Here is a 23,258-nt window from a genome sequence, read left to right on the forward strand (position 1 = left end):
TAGCATTCCTTACGTGATCTGGAAGCTACAAAAACCAAACAAAACACTTTGTTCAAACACCACATGGAGGAGGATGAGGGCCACTCGCAGCTGCGCACGAACATTCCTTCCGTGAGGGAGATGAGCTTCCTCGCGGGCTTTCTGGAGGACTCGGATTGGCAATACTTGCAATGTAACAATGTCTCCCAAACCAGCTTCCCAGAAAATGAAAAGCACTTCGGCATTCACCCTGGAGCAGGAGGAGCTTTCAAAACCTGCAACAGGCCCCAGAGCTCGAAGGCCCTCAAAGGTGGGGTTCTGGCTGCTGCCGTCCGTTCTGCTCCAGCCAGCGGTGAACTCAGTAGCCTCGGCGTCCCCAGAAACCCCGCCCTCGGAGCCTGGGCTCCCGCTTCCACGCTTGTTCCCCTGGGGTCCTGAGGGTGCCACCACACGGGGACAGGGGCTGCAGCGGGACAGCAAGTGCCTGGGGAGTCCGCACACACCACAGGATAAGCAGCCGCAGACCCGGAGCTGAGGCTGTGGTCCCGAAGAGAAACCCTTCCCAGATTCCCACAGGCTCCTAGTCCTTGCATCTCATTGGCTGGAGGGGCATCACGTGTGCATCTCTAAGCCAATCACAGGCTAGATGCCCGGCGGCCTGGCTCCTGCTTGGCTCTGGATGTGCATTTCCAGTGATGTGGGGCTTCCAGCGGCATCCATGTTCATCCACCTTGGGCTGCCCCTGCCTCACCCTCCCAGCTGAGTGGGAGCCTCTTTCGGGTCCAGAGCCTCCTGCTGGGCTGCTTGGTGACCGCCTGGTTTGGGCCACCTGGGCCCGCTGGTGGCGGTTTGCACAGCTGGGGCTGTGTAGTCCCCAGCGGCTGGCCAGACAGGCTGTGCCTGCTCTCACTGGACCCATGGGGTAACTGAGGCACAGGGCCGGGATCCAAACTCAGCACCGGGCCCACGGCCGGCGGTGTTGATGACTCCACTGAGCAGGTGGTTGGTCCCAGCTTGGAGTCGTCTGCGTCTGCCCCCTCCTCTGGGGATTCGGGGGTGATGGCATCACCCACACCCGTGTGGACGGTGTTGCAGGCTGACTGTTACCTCACACGCCTCAATGTCCTGGTTCAGCCACCTTCTGAAGTGGATCCTCTTCCTTCCCATGTGTCGCAGATGAGGCACTGAGGCACAGAGAGGTCAAAGGTGCCCACCCAAACAAACGCGGCTAGAGTTGAGGAGCCAGTGTCCGCAATCCAGGGTGACTGCATTCCGAGCACCACACCGTCCACCTGTGCGGACGCGGCTGCGCTCTAGGGTGAGCTTCAGGATGGTGTCCAGGCCAGGCCTGTCCGTTATGTGTGGTTATGGCAAGTCTTTCCTAACTGTCCAGAGTTTTGATGGACTCAAGCTCTCTCAATATCAGGAACTTTAAAAAAAGGAAAGAGTCCACCCAGGTCTGAATGTAGATGTTCCTGACGTGAGCAAAGAAAAAAGGAAACTCCAGGAGGGGAAGCTTATAATTTTCACCTCAGTGGCCAGGACCAGGGCAGTGTGGGCTGCGGAGGGTGACTGCAAGGCCTGGGGTCTCCAGGATGACTTAGGAGCCATAAAACTTCCTCCGCTCGGTTTCTGTCATCACCGGTCTGCTTTGCTGCAGTGACAGGCAGTAAAACTGTTATCTTCAAAATGCCTTGTCTAAGAGGCAGCCAAGAAAGGAAAACCAGGGAAATGCATCCCATTCATGCTGATGTCAAAAGAAGAGGCGATTCCAGAAAAAAAGCCTTTGAAGGAGCAAGATAATGGAAACACAGCTTAACATGTGGCCCGGGACTTAGCATGGGAAAGGCGTCACTTTTCCAGAAGCATCTGGTTCAGAGTGATGGTGTCATGTGAGAAGAACCAGCATAATACTGGACAGGGGTCTCGTGTGCAGGCTGTGAGGGGCTCTACATGACATGCTTGCTCCCTCGTGCCTTACACTGCAGTGCCGAGTACCCTAAGACCTGAACCCAGAAATATCTGCATGTGGACCCAAAGGTATGGGTCAAAAGTGTGAAATGAAACAGTATTTTAAAGAATTAAAACTAGAAACAAAGATAATATCCATCAGCAGGGAATGGCTAAATAAATTCCAGCATATTCATACTGGAGAATATCATGCAGCCACTAAGAAGAATGGGAGAGCATCAGGGAAGTACAAGTTAAGACTTTATGAGGCCCTATCACATACCCAACAGAGTGACAGCACCCTAAAAAGGCTGCTAATACCAAATGTGGTGAGGACGTGAAACAACTCGAACTTTCATACACTCCTGGAATGCAAAGTGATTCCATCATGTGGGAAAACAGGCCATTTCTGTTAAAGCTATATATACATCTCTTCATGATACAATCATTTCACCCTAAGCAAAGTTAGAAAAATCAGTGAAATGTCCAACAAAAATTCACAGCGACTTCATTGATAACAAGCCAAAAACTTGAAGCAACTCAATTGTCTATCACTTGGCTAATGGAGAAATAATTGTGGTGTAATTCATCAATGGAATAGTATACAACAATAAAAGAATAAGCAATAGAGACACATGACAGTATGGATGAATCTCACAGACATTATTTGAGCAAAAGAAGTCAGGCACAGTAGAGTACATACTACACACTTCCAATTATTAAACTTAAGAACCGGAAAAATCCAACCCATGATGCTAGAAGTGAAAATAATGGTTTTCTCTGGGAGACAGTATTGACTGGGAAGAATAATGATGGAAATGTTCTATATCTCGATATGAGTGGTGGTCACACAGTGTAAATATATCTAAAATTTATTGAGCTATACAATTGAGATTTGGGCATTTTGCCATATGTAAGTTATTCCTCAATTTTTAAAAAAAGACAAGGAAAGTTAATGATTAACTTTGATTTTTTTATTTTTTATTGTGCTTTTAGTACTCTACCAATAATGAAAAGGCATTACGTTTGTTTGAAAAACAAAGTATAAGTGTTTAAAGCTCTAAATTATAAGGTAACCCTATTTGTGTTCACATGAAAAAAATCCATGACACACTTTGACTGGAAAAAGAAAGTAGCAGAATGCCAGATACAGGAGAGTTCTGCTTTATATTAACATGAGAAAGACTTTGTTCCCATGAGAACAACAAGAGAAACGCAAACAAAATTAAAATTGTACTTTTCTAAAAGACCGGGGTAGGGGGCGTGGTCAGGCAGCGGCGTGAAGAAAGCGTTGAGAGCTGAATTCCAGAAAGAAACAAGCATAGGCAAGAAAGAGAGATGACAGCTCCCAGGCTTCCTACTGAGGTCTGAGGAGGATGGGCCTGCTGTGGGTAAGAAACTTTACGGGAACAAAGTGCTGTCTGCTGAACTTTGGGTGGCAGTATGAACTGATGGGACAAATTGGAGTCTAGAAAAGCCACAAAGGCAAGGATAGAGCACCTAACCTGAGCAATTCTCCTTCCCCACTCCAAGTTTTGACATAAACATAGCAGTGGAGGAAGGGTGGCTAAGCAGAAATAAACCATAAGATCTCATACTTGCTGTGATTAATGGATTCCACACCCCTGCCTGAGTTGAAACTGCAACCAGCCCCCTCCAAGACCAAACACTGACAAGTCTGAAAAACTCTATCTCAGGAATTTGAAGTTGAGTAATCACAGGTTAAAGCCGCAACTTTCTTTTTCTCAAGGAGATTCTAGGAGAAAGCTGAGTGATTGGCTTCTCACCCTGACTACATTCTGAGGGAAGGAAATGCATGTCTAAGGAACCAACACAAAAATGCTTCAATCTTCATTATTCATTTATACACAATGTGCCAAACAACAAAAATATATAAAACATGCAAGTAAGTGAAAATGTATGGTTTATACTTAGAAGAAAACAAAATCTCTAGAAGGAGATGATTATCAGATGAACCAGTAATTGGGAAGAGAAAATACTAAAACAATTATTTCAAATGTGGGTGAACAAATGGTATATTTCAAAAGATGAATGTGAATACTAATAGACCATATGAAAGAAAAAAATCAATGGGTGGGCTTCAATTGTATAATGCAGAAGAAAGGATCACGAACTTGAAGGTCACTGGAAAGTATTCAAACTTTTTCCTCAAGACAAAGGAAAAAGATTTTTCAAAATATGAACAGAACTTCTGCAAAATGCGGGATTATAACAAGAAGTCTGAAATATAAGCATTTGGGATCTAAAAATGAGAGAGAGAAAATGGAAGACAAAAATATCTGAAGAATTAACAGTTTAGATAAAATGGATAAAAACCTTGAAAGACAGACCTTATCAAAACTAACCCAAGAATAAACAGAAAATCTGAAATAGAATTTATACTTAAAAACTTTCTAAAAAAGAAGACTTCTGATTCAAAACCCTACAGACCAATATCCCTCATGAGCATAAATTTAAAAATTAACAAAATGTTAGCAAATCCAACAACAATACATTAAAAGCGGTAATGTGTCATGACCAAGTGGAGTTTATTCCAGGAATGTAATTCAAAAATCAATAAAAATTTTTCGCCACATTAATAGGTTAAAGGACAAAATTCACAAGATCATCTAAATAAACTCATCTAAAACTTTGGGACAAAATTTAATATCTGTTCATAATAATAACAACTGTCAAGACACACGGAATAGACAGTGACATCTTCAACTTGTAAAATTACAGATAATACCATACTTTATAAGGAAATGCTGAATGTTTTCAACCCAAGATTGGGAACAGGGCAAGGATGTTGGCGTTTATTATGTCTATTCAATATTTGTACTAGAGTTCCTACCGAAGAGCAATAAGGCAAGAAAACTAAAAATCATAAAGATAGGAAAGGAAAATGTAGACCTATTTGTTCATAGAGAACATGATTGTGTATGTAGAAAATCCTAAGTATCAACAACAACAAATTACTAGAGCTAGTAAGTGAATTAAGCAAGAACTCAGGATACAAAGTCAATATACAATCATCAAATGAATTTTTATGCACTAGCAAACAACAGTTGGAAAGCTGAAACCACTTAATGGAAAAAACACCATTAGTAGCATCAAAATAAAACAATATTACAATATTTAGGATTAACTTTAATGAAAGATGCACAAGAACTGTTCACAGAAAACTATAAAACATTATTGAGAAAAATTCAAGAAGACTTAAATGAAGATATGTTCATGTTCATGGACTGGAAGGGTACATACTGTTAAGATGTCAATTCTCCCCCTTTTTTTTTTTCTTTTTTGAGACAGAGTCTCACTCTGTCAGCCAGGCTGGAGTGCAGCTCACTGCAACTTCTGCCTCCCAGGTTCAAGAGATACTCATGCCTCAGCCTCCCGAGTAGCTGGGACTACAGGCACACACCACCATGCCTGGCTAATTTTTAGTAGAGATGGGGTTTCGCCATGTTGGCCTGGCTGGTCTCGAACTCCTTGCCTCAAGTGATCTGCCCGCCTTGGCCTCCCAAAGTTCTAGGATTATAGGTGTGAGCCACCGTACCTGGCCCCTCCCAAAATTAATACACAGATTCAATGCAATCTCAATCAAAATCACAGCCAGCTTTTTAAGAACAGAAAGTCACAAGTTGATTCTAAAATTTACATGAAAATGCAAAGGACCTAGTAGACAAGAATTTTTGGAAAAGAATAACAAAATCAAAGATTTTACACTACCTGAATTCAGAACTTAGTAAAGCACTGGTAATTATGAGAGTGTAGTATTGGTATAAAGGCAGATAAGTAGATCAGTGGAACAGAATGTAGTTCAAAATGGACCAACACTTACATAGCCAGTTTATTTTCAACTAAGCCACCAAAGCAATTCAATGGGGAGAAGAAAGTCTTTTCAACAGACTGTGCCTGAAAAACTGGTTAACTATTAGGGACAAATATTTATCTTGATGCCTGCCTCACAACATACATAAAAAATTAATTCAAGCTGGCACAGTGGTGCATTCCTGTAGTCCCAGATACTCGAGAGGCTGAGGCAAGAGGATTCCTTGAGCCCAGGAATTTGAGTCCAGCCTAGGCAACATAGCAAGACACCATCTCTAAAAAAATTTTTTTTTAAGTTTTTTAACTAAAGTTTTTCCCTCCTGTCTTGAACTTGCAAATTCAGCCCTAAATATGTAGTGTTTGGCATGTGGCTTCCAGGCCAGATGTGACCCCAGTGAGGTTATCACAGAGCTCAGGGAACATTTTCAAAACATAATCCAGAATCTGACATCTCTTATAAACAGCTTTCATTTAAGGGGAATCTGCTGGATGGAGGACGGTTTGGCCTGCCAGGATTTTCGTAAGAGATTTGGTCTCTTCCTTTGCTCTGAGCTTTCTCCAGCTATGTTGGCATTAACCTCAGTTGGGCCACAGAACCAGTGTTACATACCCAGAGAAGCAACTAGGTCAATGGGGCAGCTGAAACCCACACATCAAAAGGGTTAAGTCAGTGCTTTTTATATGAATTAATTGTCTTTTTGGAGCCCTTCTTCGAAATTGTTTTTTTAATCCACTGTGTAACACCCTGCCTTTAAGCAATAATGAAGCAAACAGGCATTATTCATAGCAGCAACCAAAGTCCACTAGGAGACTGCCATTCACCCCAGTGCTGGAGGAACCCAGCTGACCCCCACAACAGCAAATAGTAAAACCTCACCCTCATTCTTCAGCACTTTCTCAGGGATTTCTGAGGAACATTACTGGGACACTCTGGAATGAAATCACAAATAAGCCAGGGACTGAGCATCTGGCTGTCTTCCTTCTATAAATCTCACTGCCAGAAAAATAAAGGAGGTAGCTAAAACTGCAACCCAATCCAGCTGTGGTGCAAGTAGAGACCTGACCCATCTCCCAACCAGTGATGCACTCAGGGCTGTAAATACTTGTGGGGAAGCTAATCTCTCCCCCATCTCCTCTCTCAGCCCCTGACAATTTGGTATCTGGGTGGCTTTAGTTTAGTTGTTTGCAGTCCCACATCACCAGCCTCAACCCCCTATCAGCAAGCTCGCACCAAAGCACCTGCCCTGCATCTACTATGTACAGACATCTCCATTATGCCCCATAAAGATGATGATGATATCTTCATTTTACAAATGAGCAAAGTAAGACTGAGAGATATTGGATCATTTGTTCAAGACTGCACAAAAATCAGTGATGATTTGGATTCAAATCCAGGCCTGCCCAGCTCCAAAGTCTGTTCTCTTTCAAACAAACACGTCATTCTCCCTGACACTGCATTATCAACAATTATTAAAAAAGAAAGACTCCATGACCTCATGAGTGTACAGCCAATTAGGGAAGAAAGAGCATCATTATGTGGTGAAGTCCCCTGGTTGCTCTCGCCATCCACATTATCTAAGACCACAGTTGTGGGAAGAGGGGCGGCACCACAGGAGAGCACTTAGTGAGGAGTCCAGGGGCCTCGGTTCTCATTCTGGCTCTGTGCCAACCTTAAGTGTGATCTCAAGGAGCTCACTCACTTTCCTTACCTCAGATATAAAGCAGAGTCCAAGTTTTAAGCAGAAAAAATAGCACCCAACCCCCTGTCCCCGCTCCACACGCACTCATACATTAGAGTTTAACTACAGAACCTCAGGGATAAGGATGGAATAACCTGCAAAGGAACAATTAGATCAACAGCAGACTTCTCATCCAGATGAATAGAATCAAGAAAACAATGAAGAAATAGCTCCAACTACAACCTATTTTATACCCAGCTAAGGTTTTACTCAAGAGTGAAGGTATAATAAGAATAATTGAATGTGTCCTAAAAGAATGAACTGTTGTTTTAAACTGGACTTTAGAAAAACTATAGTGGGCTCAGAACAATGTCTCCAGGCAGCAAAGGGCTCTCAAAGCAAGAAAGGTCCTCAGGGCAAAGATAAAACCCAGGTCATTGTCAGCAAAATGTAGTCTCAGTAAAGATGAAGCCACACATCTGACACAAAATTATTGTTACGATTTTTGGTAGCTGGAAGTTGGATTCTGCTGAAAAAAAAAAAAACCCTGAAATTTTGTTAATTTGGGAAGTAGACAGCAGGCAGAAATCTGATGGGCCTTGATAAGGCTACTGGTTAGAGTTTAAAGAGAAGTAATTAAAATGTTCTTGGAAGTGGAGGTAAAGGGAGTTCTTGTTACATGGTGTGGAAGTTTGGCAACACTGTCACCTGAGGGAACATGGAAAATAGAAAATATTCCTCATAAACTGGTGACCTAGCTAAGGCAACTTCTGGGCAGGGGGTGTTGAAGATGCTTCCTGGATTCTTTCAGCTGCCTGTAATAAAATTCAAGAGCAAAGAGGTGAACTGAGAAACTTTTCAACTTTCAAGTAAAATTTAGAGAAATTATAGAGGAACAGTCTGTCTTGCCAGAATATGATTCTCAAAGTAAAATCAAGCTTAAGTATAAAAATCAAATCCAGGTCACTGTTCAGATAACATGGTCTCAGAGTAATATAAAACCAAGGATGGGACTATTTTAAATAGGGTCTTAAGAGGTCCCTAGTTAAGACCTCTGCTGTGGTCTGAATGTGTTCCCCAAAATTCATGTGTTGGCAAATTGGTCCCCAGTGCGGTGGTGCTGGGAGGTGGGGCCTGTTGGGAGGTGTTTACGTCATGAGGGCTCTATCCTCATGAATGTATCTGTGTTGTAAAAAGGGCTTTGGGGAGTGGATTTCCCTTCCACTCTCCACCGTGTAAGGACACTGCACAAAGCCCTTCACCAGATTCTGGTGCCTTGATCATGGACTTCTCAGCCTCCAGAATTGTAGGAAATAAATTTCTGATCTTTATAAATTACAGTCTGTGGCATTTGTTATAGCAGCACAAAAGGACTAAAGACAGCCTCAGAAATATTTAAAGTAATGCCTCAAAGACCATTTCAAGTAAGTGACTTTCTAAGGATCTTACAGATGTGCCTTTTATGTTAACCAATAGATATTCTAAGAATCTGAAGATCACCATCCCACAGTAGCCTCACAGAGAATCTAAGGTACAGAAGAATCTTTTTTAGGTGTGGCCTTTTTTTTTTTTTTTTTCCCCGATGGAGTCTCACTCTGTGGCTGGGCTGGAGTGCAGTGGTGCGATCTCAGCTCACTGCAATCTCTGCCTCCCAGGTTCAAGCGATTCTCCTGCCTCAGCCTCTCAGCCTCCCATGTAGCTGGGATTACAGGCACGCGCCACCACACCCAGCTAACTTTTGTATTTTTAGTAGACACGGGGTTTCACCAGGTTGGCCAGGATGGTCTCGATCTCCTGACCTCGTGAACCGCCCACCTCGGCCTCCCAAAGTGCTGGGATTACAGGCGTGAGCCACCACATCTGGCAGGTATGGCTTTTATCTAATGCAATTTATATAAACTAAAAACCACAATATTTCTAAAGGAATCATATCCACTTTATCTAAAAGGAACAGAGACAATACCAACTTACGAGAGGTCTTTGGGCCCCTGCACTTCTACAAGAAGGAAGTAGATAAAACGACAACAAACCTCAGCTGCAAACATTGGTCATTTCTTATGAAAGATAAAAGATGACTCCGAGGGTCACAGAAGCACTTAGAGAACAGAGCTGTGGCACGTGTCAGTACCTCACTTCCGGCTGTGGGTGAGTAACGGTTTACTCTGCGGCTACACCACATCGCGTTTGTCCATTCACCAATCGATGGGCACCTATCAGCTGAGTGATGCTGCTGTGCCTTTGTGTGAGCGTGTGGTTGTTGTTTTCAGTTCTCTTGGCCTGGGCCTAGGAGAGGAAGAGCTGGGTGTCATTTAGCACAGCCGTCTTGGTGAACGCGAAGCAGTACCTCACTGTGGTGTTTCCTGACATTTCCCTGATGTCTAACAACGTCAAAGACGTTTCCACATGTGGATTAGCAGTTTGTAAGTCTTCTTTGGAGCAGTGTCTCGCCGAGTCCTTTGTTCACTTCTAAAGTGGGTTCTTGGTCTTCTTATTACAGGGTTGTAGCAATTCTTCATATATCCTGGATTATAGACTGTTATGACATATGTGATTTGCAAATGTTTTTCCTATTTTGTGAGTTATATTTTAATTTTCTCAAGTGCCTTCAGAAGGACAGAATGTTTGATTTTTATGAAGCCTGATTTATCTTTTTTTTTTTGTAGCTTGTGCTTTTGATGTCATAGCTAATGAACCATTACCTAATCCAAAGTCCTGACGATGGCTGCCTCTGTGTTTTCTATGAGGTTTAGGTCATTGATTCATCTAAGTTAATTTCTGCATCTGGTGTGAGGTGGAACATAAATCCATGCTTTTGCACATGACTATGCAGTTGACCCCCCACCGTTTGTCAAATAGACTTTCTCTCCCACTGAATGTGCATCGCCCTTGCTGAAAATCAGCTGACTACAAGTGTGAAGGTTTGTCTCTGGACCCTACTCTGTTCCGTTTTTCCGTGTGTCCATCCTTAAGCCAGCACCACGCCACCCTGATTACTGTGGCTTTGAAATTGGGACGTGTGAGTGACCCAAATTGGTTCTTACTTTTCCAGATGGTTTTGACAATGCTGCGTTCCTTGAATTTCCAACAGTGGGATCACACTTCACAATGAGATTTGGAGGAGACACACACCCACAACATAGCTTAGGAGAAGGGGCTGCAAGCCACGGACACAGGCAGAAGCTGGGCTCGGAGCTGGAGCTGGAAAAGGCGAGGACAGGGGTTCTCCCTGGAGCCCCAGGAGGGGATGGAGCCTGTAGGCACTTTGGTTTCAGTCCAGTGAGACCCACGTGGACTTTCATTGAAATGTAAACTAATAGATTTGTGTTGTCTTAGCTTTTATGTTTACTTCCTAACTTCTTTTGGATAACAAAGAGGTTATCCAAAAGATCCATAACCATCTGAAAAGTGCTTAAAACCATTAGTTATCAGGAAAATATACATTTAAAATTACAACGAGTTACCACTACACACTCACCAAAATGTTCAAAATTAAACCATCAGTACAAGCATTGGAAGCATACAGAACCACCAAACACCGGGCTTGGGAGGGGGCAGCTGACACCCCCAGTCCCAGGCCTCGGAGGGGGCGACTGACACCCCCCAGTCCCGGGCCTCGGAGGGGGCGGCTGACACCCCCAGTCCCGGGCCTCGGAGGGGGCGGCTGACACCCCCAGTCCCTTCGGCAAACCGCCTCGCAGTATCCACTGACGCTAAGTACCCCTCTGACGATGATGCAGTCCCATGTCTAGGTATTTATGCAACAGAAACCTGTGCTTGGGTCCCATGAGGACCCGTCACGAGCGTTCAGAGCAGCCTGAACCTGACAGCAGCCACCAGGGCTGGACCGACGGGCGGTGCTGCAGCCGCGGACCACTCCTCCACAATAAAAGCCCTGTGAGGCTCACACGGACCACTCCTCCACAATAAAAGCCCTGTGAGGCTCACATGGCGTCGATGAACATGGAGAATCCAGACACAAAACAGTGCCTGCGGTGCCGTCCGTCGACATCAGCTCTGAGACGGGCAAGGCCTAGTCCAGGAGGCAGCACGGGGTGTGGGGGGGACCCAACGCGGAGGCAGCACGGGGTGTGCCGGGAGGGACCCAACGCGGAGGCAGCACGGGGTGCCGGGGGGGACCCAACGCGGAGGCAGCACGGGGTGCCGGGGGGGACCCAACGCGGAGGCAGCACGGGGTGCCGGGGGGGACCCAACGCGGAGGCAGCACGGGGTGCCGGGGGGGACCCACACAGAGGCAGCACGGGGTGTGGGGGGCGACCCACACAGAGGCAGCACGGGGTGCGGGGGGGGACCCAACGCGGAGGCAGCACGGGGTGCCGGGGGGGACCCAACGCGGAGGCAGCACGGGGTGTGGGGGGGACCCAACGCGGAGGCAGCACGGGGTGTGCCGGGGGAGACCCAACGCGGAGGCAGCACGGGGTGCCGGGGGGGACCCAACGCGGAGGCAGCACGGGGTGCGGGGGGGGACCCAACGCGGAGGCAGCACGGGGTGCCGGGAGGTACCCAACGCGGAGGCAGCACGGGGTGTGGGGGTCGACCCACACAGAGGCAGCACGGGGTGTGGGGGGGGACCCAACGCGGAGGCAGCACGGGGTGTGGGGGGGACTCAACGCGGAGGCAGCACGGGGTGTGGGGGGGACCCAACGCGGAGGCAGCACGGGGTGTGGGGGGGGTGACCCAACGCGGAGGCAGCACGGGGTGTGGGGGGGGGTGACCCAACGCGGAGGCAGCACGGGGTGTGGGGAGGACCCAACGCGGAGGCAGCACGGGGTGTGGGGGGGACTCAACGCGGAGGCAGCACGGGGTGTGGGGGGGGGACCCAACGCGGAGGCAGCACGGGGTGTGGGGGGGGGACTCAACGCGGAGGCAGCACGGGGTGTGGGGGGGGACCCAACGCGGAGGCAGCACGGGGTGTGGGGGGGACCCAACGCGGAGGCAGCACGGGGTGTGGGGGGGGGACCCAACGCGGAGGCAGCACGGGGTGTGGGGGGGGGACTCAACGCGGAGGCAGCACGGGGTGTGGGGGGGGACCCAACGCGGAGGCAGCACGGGGTGTGGGGGGGGTGACCCAACGCGGAGGCAGCACGGGGTGTGGGGGGGGGTGACCCAACGCGGAGGCAGCACGGGGTGTGGGGAGGACCCAACGCGGAGGCAGCACGGGGTGTGGGGGGGACTCAACGCGGAGGCAGCACGGGGTGTGGGGAGGACCCAACGCGGAGGCAGCACGCGGTGCCGGGAGGACCCACACGGAGCGGACGCGCAGGGCCTGTGCTTTTTCCTTTGGAAATGAGATCTCGGTTTTAAAATAGTCACAGATATCCACTAAGAATTCATTCCCTTGAAGTCCAGTAACTCCTGTTAGGGATATTTATCGACAAGCTAGCATGGAATGTAAATATTTACTCAATCTCTGGAAGCCGTGTAATCACCAGGTGTTTGTAAGGATTCCCACTGACGGGAGATTAGAAGGGACTTTGGTTCGATTCTCTGTGCCAGCGATGACCCTGAAGAGGCCCCTGAGGAAGCGAAACCCTCCCCTGCCCAGCTGCAGAAGGATCGCGCCGCCGGGTCTCCTGGGGTGTGGACAGGCCTGTCCAGTGTGTGCCAGCCTCCAATACCCCCGCGTCACCTGCGGTGTGGATGGGCCTGTCCAGTGTCTGCCAGCCTCCAATACCCCCATGTCTCCTGCGGTATGGATGGGCCTGTCCAGTGTGTGCCAGCCTCCAATACCCCCATGTCTCCTGCGGTATGGATGGGCCTGTCCAGTGTGTGCCAGCCTCCAATACCCCCGCGTCACCTGCGGTGTGGATGGGCCTGTCCAGTGTCTGCCAGCCTCCAATACCCCCATGTCTCCTGCGGTATGGACGGGCCTCTCCAGTGTGTGCCAGCCTCCAATACCCCCATGTCTCCTGCGGTATGGATGGGCCTGTCCAGTGTCTGCCAGCCTCCAATACCCCCGCGTCACCTGCGGTGTGGATGGGCCTGTCCAGTGTCTGCCAGCCTCCAATACCCCCGTGTCACCTGCGGTGTGGACAGGCCTGTCCAGTGTCTGCCAGCCTCCAATACCCCCACATCACCTGCGGTGTGGACAGGCCTTTCCAGTGTCTGCCAGCCTCAAATACCCCCATGTCTCCTGTGGTATGGATGGGCCTGTCCAGTGTCTGCCAGCCTCCAATACAGTCTTGTCCTTCAACGAGGTCTTAGGGACAAGGTATAGGGGCAATTATCTTGCATTCACAGCAACAAATAAGTCAGTATGATGAACTTTCTACTGTGGTCAGCTGGAAAATTTCATCCTTGTCAGCGGGCACACAAAGACCTTCCTTAGTTCCCAGTTAAAAAGAAAAGGAAAAACAGGAACTGTCGGCCCGGTTGTGTGCATGTAGCCCAGGGGCCCCACAAAGACTGGCCCGGCTTCCATCCCTGAGGCCCCGCAGAGACTGTCCCGGCTTCCATCCTGAGGCCCGCAGAGCACTAGGCTGGGGGGGCGCCTGGGCAGGAGGCTGCACGGCAAAGGCACAGGGTGTGCCATGGAGTTTCCCCGGGAGCCGCAGCCCTGCCCACTCTACAGGGCCCCCGGGAAGTGACTGCCTTGCCAGACAACAGAATCCAGGGCCCAGCCACGGACAATCAGGGGAAGGCGTGGAGGGAGCGAGGAGAGACGGGAGCCGGGCATTAGAGGGGTTACCAGGTTTGGGGTCCTGCAGGCAGAATTCAGGTGGCGGGGTGGGGACGCATCGCCCCCATAGTGAGCAGGGTCCATGCAGTGCAGCCCAACGGGGGCTTTGTCCTGAGGACTGTGGCCAGCTGCTGAGGGTGTTTGGGAACACCCCTCCCAGAGGGGTGAGGCGGCCCAGCCTGCGGCTGCCAGAGGACACAGGTTCTGCTGCGGAACCCGCAGACATGGCCATAACAGGCCACAGTGCTCGGGCCCACACAGCCTGGACCCACATGGCCCTGTGTCACCTCCTCAGGGGCAGGCTTCAGGGCCTCGACCCTAGAGGCTGCCCCTCGGTTCTGCTCCATGGACGGCGCAGGCAGGCCCAGGCCTGTGACGAGTTCACGGAAGCTCCAGGATGACCCCCGCTCTGCGCCCTCCTCCAGCATTCCAGACCACAAACCACTCTGGGCTAAAACGAGGCATCGCCAGAGCATCCCACTTCCTCGGAAAGCTGCGGTCTGGGGACGTGTCTTGGCCCTGAGGAGGCTCCAGATGGCTCCCATCCGGCCTCTCCGCCTACGTGCGGCCGACATGGAGTGACAGAGCGTCGGGAACACAGAATTCAGAGCTGGGCCTGGGGCTGCTTTGAGATACTGATGGCTGCCAGGGGCACAGAGACCCGTCCTGCAGACAGGGCTGTGAGGGCCACGGGGGGCCTCGGGGAGAGGCAGTGGGAGGGAGGACAGTGGGGGCCTCCGGCTGGGTGAGCAGCTGGAGCGAGGGGGGCCCGGGGCTTGTGATAGTGCTGCCGACCCTAGAGGTGCCGACCCTAGAGGTGCCGGCCCCACGATGGGAGAGCACGTAGTGCACACCGGGAGTCAGGAGGCCGGGCCTGACCTCGGGGGCTGCAGCCAGGGGAGGCCGGCACCCCAGATAACCCCCAAAGAACTGCAGGCCCTGAGGCGAGGCCAGAGTGGGGGCGGGGGCGGGTCCCAGCCGAGGAGGTGCTCCGTGCTGCCTCAGCAGAACCCATGACGGGCTGGCCCAAGGCTCTGAAGGTGGAAAGGCCTCACACATTCTGCCTCGGCTGACGCCTTCCTTGGGCCAGTGCTCGGCGGTGTGTAACAAACACCAAGACGCATTGTAAAGAAGGAAGGCTGCGTTTCCATCACCAGCTTAATATCAAACAAAAGTGCAATTTTGAAAATGTAGTCCAAGGTTGTTTTCTGTGGTGCAGAAATGGCCAGGCCAGACCTCCGTGGGTGGTCCTTCGTGTCCACGTCAGCGCCCCACATCCACGCTGTGGGCACCATGACCTCACATGCGGAGCTGAGCAGGGCCGGCGCCCGGAGAGCCAGGCTGGTCATGAACGAGGCCTAGAGGGCGTCAGGCCCCAAAGCACTCACAGGCTTCTCTTCGGTCCTCGGGGCCTTCAGACACCTGCGTGCGCCGATTCAGACACCCGCGCGCGCCGATTCCCCTGGCCACGGGGTTTCCGAAGTGTGTGTTCAGAGGACAGTTTCCTCCAGGATGACCTGTCAGTGGCTCTCTGTGCCGGGGATGTCGCGTGCTGGGTCCCGGTCTGAATGCTTCCTAATGATTTAACCAGTTCCTTTTCTCCACTCAGGAGGCGTTTGCTGAGAGGCACAGGCTGAGCCCCCGTGCTGATGCCACGACCGAGTGAACGGGTCTCCCTGTCGGCATGAACTGACCCGGCCAGGCGTCCACTGCCACTCGGACTGTCCCCCAGGCACGTGGCACCCACACGGGCAGAACACGCCCTCCACACACGCGGCTTCGGGCAGAACACGAGGCGCCCTCCACACACGCGGCTTCGGGGCTCATCGTGAAAAAAGCCGAATGCTGGGGGTGCAGCTTTCACCAACAGAATGCCGTTTGGAAGGGACACGGTGAGACACGATCCACCCTAAGTTGTGATCCTGGGTGAGCCGCCGTCCACACCCTGCTGAGGGTCCCTTCACCCACTTTATTCTCCAGAAAACCCTGCCCATCAGGGCTGAGTCCCATGCCTTCCCTCTCCGTCCAGGCCTGGCTTTGACCTCTGGGGTCGTGTGGGGCACAGGGGACACCCTATCCAGGCAGAGGCCCTACGGCTATCTGGAGGAAGTGGTGGGAGCTGAGCTTCTGCCTGGAGGACGCACCCAGAGGGGCTACAGTCCACACAGAGACACACGGGCGCCTTCCAGATGGCTGAGCCAGTCCAGCCCAGAAGGGCCTGGGGGTTGGGGGCTGCACCTGGCCTGTCCCCACCAGCAGGGCTCAGGGCTTCCCAAGGCGTGTGGGGGACGGGGCAGCACCTCTCAACCAGGTCACCTGAAACCCGAACTGAAAGGCATCCTAAGTTAAGACATTAACTCCCATTGTCAAGGTGCCATCGTCAATTCTGTCCCCAAATCCTTCTTTGTTATTTCATGTATTCACAGAGTGACGCTCGGTGTTTCGTTCAGCCTGCAGGCCTGCAGAAGCTGCATCTCGGGATGGCCAAGAGCCCGGCCAGGCCCCACGGCTGCACCCAGGACGGGATTCATGCCCCGTGCCTGGCTTCTCACGACCACAGAGTGCCTTTCCCGGGACTGGATGGAGGCAGAGTGAGAGAAGAGCCTGGAGCAAGTGTTTTGGACCACAGTGATCAAACACGGAGCCCGTGGGAGGACGTGCGGGGCTTTGCCGGGCGAGCCCGATGCTGCTCACGGCACCTGGAGTGTTCGGGCCGCTGTTCCGGCGGTGTTCTGAGCAGCCGTCAGACCTTGAGTTTTGCTGTCAAAAGCTCTTCTCTCCTGCCCCGAAATATACCCAGTCCATGCCCCAAGAGAAAAGGCCTTTGTGCCAGGTGGGCACCCGGCTGCCTCTTGGCAAAGACTTGTTGGAAAAATGAGTGAGTGACGAGGCTGCTGGTCAGCGTGTGGCCTGTGGCGTCACTGGGGCCTCTGGTGGCTGCTGGAACCAGAAGAGGAGCCTGCGCTGCAACCCGGGCTGCACCACGTCAGGGTCTCACCGGGAGCCGGAGAGCTTGTTCCCAGGCAACCCTGAAACAGAGAAGTGTCCTTGGAGGCTTCACCCACGCAGACCCGCAGCTTCCTGGTAGAAGCCGTCTGCACCCCCGCACTGACCTGGCTCTGTGAGGAGAGCGGGGAGAGGCTCCAGGGAAACATCCTGGCGTTGGCGTAGCCAGCCTGTGAGTCACGGGGAAGCCGGCCTCCCGGATGCCCCCCTAGGACCCGGTGAGTCCACACACAGCACAGCAGGGCATGGGCCCGCACCACCGCCTTTTCCTGCAGGCCCCTCATGTCCACTGACTGCACCTCCAGGGACTCTGCCCGGCAACCCAGGCGCCCCTGACCCACCCCACCACACAGCTCCTTCTGCCTCACCCACACGCCGCCAGACCCTGAGCGCTCACGAAGTCTCCTGGTCAAGAATTTTGAGAGCCAGTTGCTAAACACAGATGTTATTTATTTATTTGAGACAGAGTCTTGCTCTGTCACCCAGGCTGGAGTGCAGTGGCACAATCTCAGCTCACTGCAGCCTTGGCCTCCCGGTCCAGTGATTCTCCTGCCTCAGCCTCCTGGGTAGCTGGGATTGCAGGCGCCCACCACGCCCAGCTAGTTTTTGTATTTTTAGTAGAGACGGGGTTTCGCCAAGTTGGCCAGGCTGGTCTCAAACTCCTGACCTCAGGTGATCTGTCAGCCTCAGCCTCCCAAAGTGCTGGGATTACAGGCGTGAGCCACCGCACCCGGGCTACAGATGTTATTTTTAAAATTACATAAACTTACAATTAAATACATTAAGTTAAATACCATGGTCACAAAGGTGCCTTCTGCCTCTGCATCTGCGCGGTGGAAACACCACGGCAGCGTTCAGGAGCTTCCTGAGGTGGCGTGTTCGCAGCTGGAATCAGCACTCGTGACGAATCCCAGGTGCTCTTCCTCAGGGCCAGTGGGTAAACAGTTACCAGCATGGTAGGCCTCACCACACCCCACCGCTGCCACCCGTAAGCCAGCCCTTCCCTCCTGTCCATTCCATAGCGCGGAGCCACGTCCCGCCCTCCACCCTCCCTCCAGCCCCTGCCAGGACCCTCTCCGTGTCTCTGGTCCCCGTGGCCTGCATCTGAGCGAGGCTCCCGGGGGCTGCACGGCTGTCTCTGGGCCTTCAGCTTCTGACCGTCTCTTTGCTGCAGCTGGAGCCCTTTCTTGGGCACCTGTGCACACTCAGGGCTCCCACCACAGATCTGGCGTCCCCCAGAGCAGCTCTGCCTTTGAAATCTTCTCCTTGGGGTGTCCTCTGTGAACACCCTCACTTCACCTCTGGCACCAGGGCCGCTGAGTGACCAACCTCTCCTCCTGGGGGTTCAGCTCCCTCTGGTTTCAGTCCCTCCCCACCCAGCGGGGACACGGCCACTCACTTCCAGGTGGGCTCCCCAGCCGAGGTCAGTCCCCAGGCCAGGGAAGACGGGCTGGGCGCAGGGACCAGGGGGGCCTGTGGGGGATCGTGGCAGGGAACGATGGCACTGCAGCCGCACCGTCAAAGCCCACAGGCCTTCTTCTCCATCACAGGTGGGCCGTTCAGCTGCGGCTGGGGTCCCAGGGCCTCCGAGATCCCTCTTTTCCATTCCCCACAGCATGGGCTCTGAGCCTTCCTCCTCCCATGCCTGTTTCCACCCCAGCCCAGCTCCCTTGTTCTCAGCAGAGGGCCATGAACTGTGAGCCTCTCTTGTGTGTTTGAGGGTGCCACGTGGTGGGACTTGGCTGTGTCACCAGCCAGTCTCTCCGTGAATTGTAATCATCCCCACACGTCAAGGGCGGGGCCAGGTGGAGATAATTGAATCATGAGGGCGGTTTCCCCGTACTGTTCTCGTGGTAGCCAGTAAGTCTCATGAGATCTGATGGTTTTATAAAGAGGAGTTCCCCTACACGAGCTCTCTCGTCTGACACCACGTAAGATGGCGCCTTTGCTTCTCCTCCACCTTCCTCCGTGACTGTGAGGCCTCCCCAGCCATGTGGAACTGTGAGTCCATTAAGCCTCTTTCCTTCATAAATTACCCGGTCTCAGGTATGTCTTTATTAGCAGTGTGAGAACAGACGAATACACAGGGGAGGTTGGCCCACATGCTGCCGACCGACATCATCTGTTTAAAGCTGACTCCTTGAAAATCAGCTGTGAGTAAAGGGGGCGTTCCAAACTCAGGCCCTCAGAGCCAGCGTGTGTGGCCCAGTAGCCAGAGCACAGTATGCCTCTCGGCCAGCGGGACCAAGGGCTGGGGCAGACCCCAAGCTAGAGCCCGCATCCAGACCCCGAGCCGGAGCCAGCATCCAGACCCCGAACGTTCTCCCACTGCCATCTACTTGGCCAAAAGGTACCTGACCAAGCTTGGTACCTTGGAGAATGCCACAAATAAAAATTAGCCCAGCGGGGTTCCGGCATCTACTTACTGCAAACCCTCACTTCCTTCACAGGTGTCTCTGCAGGCAGGTCTGGTCTGGGGAGTTTCTGCCCATATCACAGGCAGAGTCTGACCCTCCAATCCTTCTCTCGTTCTCAGGTTCACAAAGCTGAGTGAAGTCCAAACAGGAAAAGCCCAAATACAGCCACACTCAGACACACCACAACTCAGACACACCACAACTCAGACACACCACAACTCAGACACACCACAACTCAGAAACACCACAACTCAGACACACCACAACACAGACACACCACAACTCAGACACACCACAGCTCAGACACACCACAGCTCAGACACAGCACAGCTCAGACACACCACAACTCAGAAACATCACAACACAGATACATCACACACTCAGACACATCACAACCTAACTTCTGAAAACTAAAGACAAAGAAAACTATAAAAGAACAACAATTGAAATGACTGCAAATTTCTCATTAGAAACCATGGAAGCAGCCGGGCGGGCACAGTGGCTCACACCTGTAATCCTAACACTTTGGGAGACTGAGGCAGATGGATATCACCTGAGGTCAGGAGTTCGAGGCCAACCTGGCCAACATGGCAAAAGCCCATCTCTACTAAAAATGCAAAAATTAGCCAGGTGTGGTGCACACCTGTAGTCCCAGCTACTTAGGAGACCGAGGCAGGAGAATCGCTTAAACCTGAGAGGCGGAGGCTGCAGTGAGCCAAGATCACGCCACTGCACTCCAGCCTGCGCAACGGAGTAAAAAGAAAAAAAGAAACCATGGAAGCCAGGAAAAAGTGGCACTTTGAGACGGAGCCTTGGCTCACTGCAGCCTCCGCCTCCCAGGTTGAAGCAATTCTCCTGCCTCAGCCTCCTGAGTAGCTGGGATTACAGGCGCCTGCAACCACGCCCAGCTAATTTTTATATTTTTAGTACAGATGGAGTTTCGCCATGTTTGCCATGCTGATCTCAAACTCCTGACCTCAGGTGATACGCCTACCTCAGCCTCCCAAAGTGCTGGGATTACAGGCATGAGCCACTATGCCCAACCTGGCACATTGTTTAATTGCTGAAAGAAAATAATTATCAGTTCAGGAGTCTATATCCAGCAAAAATATCCTTCAGGGATGAGGGTGAAATGGAGACATTCTCAGATGAAGAAAAACTAAGAAAATTTGCTGCCAGCACATATAACCTAAAAGAATGCCTAAAAGAGTTTTTTCAGATAGAAAAACATCAGGAATGAAGGAAGAGCAACAAAAATGATAAATATTGAGGAAATGTAATAGACTGTTCAGTTCTTTAAAATAATGTTTGATGATGAAAAGCAAGTACTGTAGTATCGTTGGGTGGAGTTTCAGCACATCAACTAAGACGGACTGCAGCATAAAAGATGCAGGTCCAGGAAGCTACAGGGTGGCAAGAGTTCCACAAAACACTTGAAATGCTAAAATACTGATTCTAAGGAGACTGTGAAAGGTGAAGTATGCATATGGTAACCCCCAGAAAACCAGTAAATATTCTACAGAGCTATATCATCAACAACACAATAGGTAACTTAACATACTGAAAAATGTTCAAATAACCAAAAGACAGGAATGAAAAGACAAAAGAACAAAAAAATGGAGGAAATAAGCAGAAAACAAATAATAAAATGGTAGGTTTGAATCCAAACATATCAATAATGACATTAAATGTAACTGATCTAAATTAAAAGACAGAGACCTGATGCTATGGCTCGTACTTGTCATCCCAGCACTGTGGGAGGCCAAGGCAAGAGGATCACTTGAGGCCAGGAGTTCAAGACCAGCCTGGGCAACACAGTGGGACGCTGTCTCTACAGATTTTTTTTTTAATTACCCAGGCATATGGTGTGCTCCTGTGGTCCCAGCTAGTCAGGAGGCCAGGGTGGAAGGATCGCTTGAGCCCAGGAGTTCGAGGCTGCAGTGTCGTGATCATGATACTGTACTCTGGCCTGGGCAACAGAGTGAGACCGTATCTCTACAAAAAAAATTAAAAATTTAAAAAGACAGATTGTCACAATGGATTTTTTTAAATAACCCACCTATATTCTACCCTCAAGATACTCACTTTAAAGATAATATTGGTAGGTCAGTGTTAAAAGGATAGAAAAAGATATATCATCATGCAGGCACAAATTTTAACAAACTGAACTGCCTATATTAATATCAGATAAAGTGGACTTCAGAGAAAAGAAAATTATCAGCGGCAAAGAGGTAAATTACATGATGATAAAAGGGTCAATTCAGCCTGTAATCTCAGCACTTTGGGAGAGGATGGTCCTCGAGACCATGCTGGCTAACACGATGAAACCTCGTCTCTACTAAAAATACAAAAAAAAAAAAAAAATAGCCGGGCATGGTGGCGGGCGCTGTAGTCCCAGCTACTCGGGAGGCTGAGGCAGGAGAATGGCGTGAACCCAGGAGGTGGAGCTTACAGTGAGCAGAGATCACGCCACTGCACTCCAGCCTGGGCGACAGAGCGAGACTCTCTCAAAAAAAAAAAAAAAAAAGGGTCAATTCACCAAAAAGATATAACAATCCTGAGTGTGTGTACAACTTAGAACACAGGTTCCAAGTATATGAAGCAAAACCCATGAGACAGAAATGGAATAAATCCGGAATTATAGTTGGAGACCTCAACACTTCTGTCCCAGAGCAGACAGACAGAAAATCATCAAGGGCATAGAACTGAACATCACCATCAACGAACTTGATCTAATTGAATTTATGGAACACTCCACCCAACCAGAGCAGAAAACAAAGACTTCTCAAGGGCACCTGGAACATTTACCAAGAGAGGCGGGTGATGCCCAGAGTCATTAAAAAATCTTAGGCCAGCCAGGCGTGGTGTCTGGTGCCTGTAATCCTGGCACTTTGGGAAGACAAGGTGGGAGGATTGCTTGAGGCCAGGAGTTCAAGGCCAGCCTGGGTGACATAGTGAGACCCTGTCTCTATTTTTTTTAATCTTAAATAAATCTGGAAGAAATGAATCATACAAAGTATGTTCTCTGATTATAATGAAATTAAACTAGTTATAACAGAGATACATGCTTAAAAGTTAAGCACCGTACCGCTTAAAAGCTGGTTAAAAGTTAAGCACCGTACCACTAAATAATCCAGAAAGAGAAAGTCTCTAGGGAATTTAAAGATAATATTTAACTGAACAAAAATGAAAATATATAAAAACCTGAAGTATGTAACTAAAGTAGTGATTGGAGGAAAAGTTACAACACTAAATGTCTATATTACGAAAGAAGAAAGATCTCAAAAGAATAATCCAAGCTTTCACCTCAAGAAATTATTTTGAAACAGCAAAATAAACCCAAAGCAAGTAGAACAAAGGAACAGAAATCAGTGAAACTTAAAACATGATGGAGAAAATCAGTGGAAAGAGAGCTGGTTTCTGAGACAATAAAATCATAAAACTTTAGCAAACTTGACAAAAAATGAGAGAATAAATAATATCAGGAATAAAAGAAGGGATATCAAAACTATAGACTCTGTAGACGTTAAAAGGAAAACAATACTGCAAGCAAATCTACACACAGAGATTCAGCACATTGCATGAAATTAACCAATTACTCAAAAACAGCAAGCTACCAAAACATCTCCAAGTGGAACAGATAATCCAAATAGTTCTATAACTCTTAAATAAATGGAATTTCTTTAATAAATTCCT

General features: G+C 50.1%; 2 long non-coding RNA genes across 3 annotated transcripts; both read left to right on the top strand.

Moving 5' to 3' along the window:
• The first annotated feature begins 9,622 nt into the window (after window positions 1-9,622).
• On the top strand, window positions 9,623-10,680 carry LOC134757853 (uncharacterized). The gene is made up of 3 exons (XR_010132393.1): window positions 9,623-9,862; window positions 10,193-10,360; window positions 10,492-10,680. It is a non-coding gene; the product is annotated as an uncharacterized lncRNA (long non-coding RNA).
• Window positions 10,681-13,906: 3,226 nt separating this feature from the next.
• Window positions 13,907-17,936, top strand: LOC134757854 (uncharacterized). Of its 2 annotated transcripts, none has more exons than XR_010132394.1 (2): window positions 13,907-16,031; window positions 16,590-17,936. It is a non-coding gene; the product is annotated as an uncharacterized lncRNA (long non-coding RNA). The 2 variants fall into 2 exon arrangements; XR_010132395.1 differs by having other exon boundaries at window positions 14,372-16,031; window positions 16,566-17,936.
• The last annotated feature ends 5,322 nt before the right edge of the window (window positions 17,937-23,258 follow it).

The sequence above is a fragment of the Gorilla gorilla genome, chromosome 22 (assembly GCF_029281585.2).
Source record: "Gorilla gorilla gorilla isolate KB3781 chromosome 22, NHGRI_mGorGor1-v2.1_pri, whole genome shotgun sequence".
NCBI lineage: Eukaryota > Metazoa > Chordata > Mammalia > Primates > Hominidae > Gorilla > Gorilla gorilla.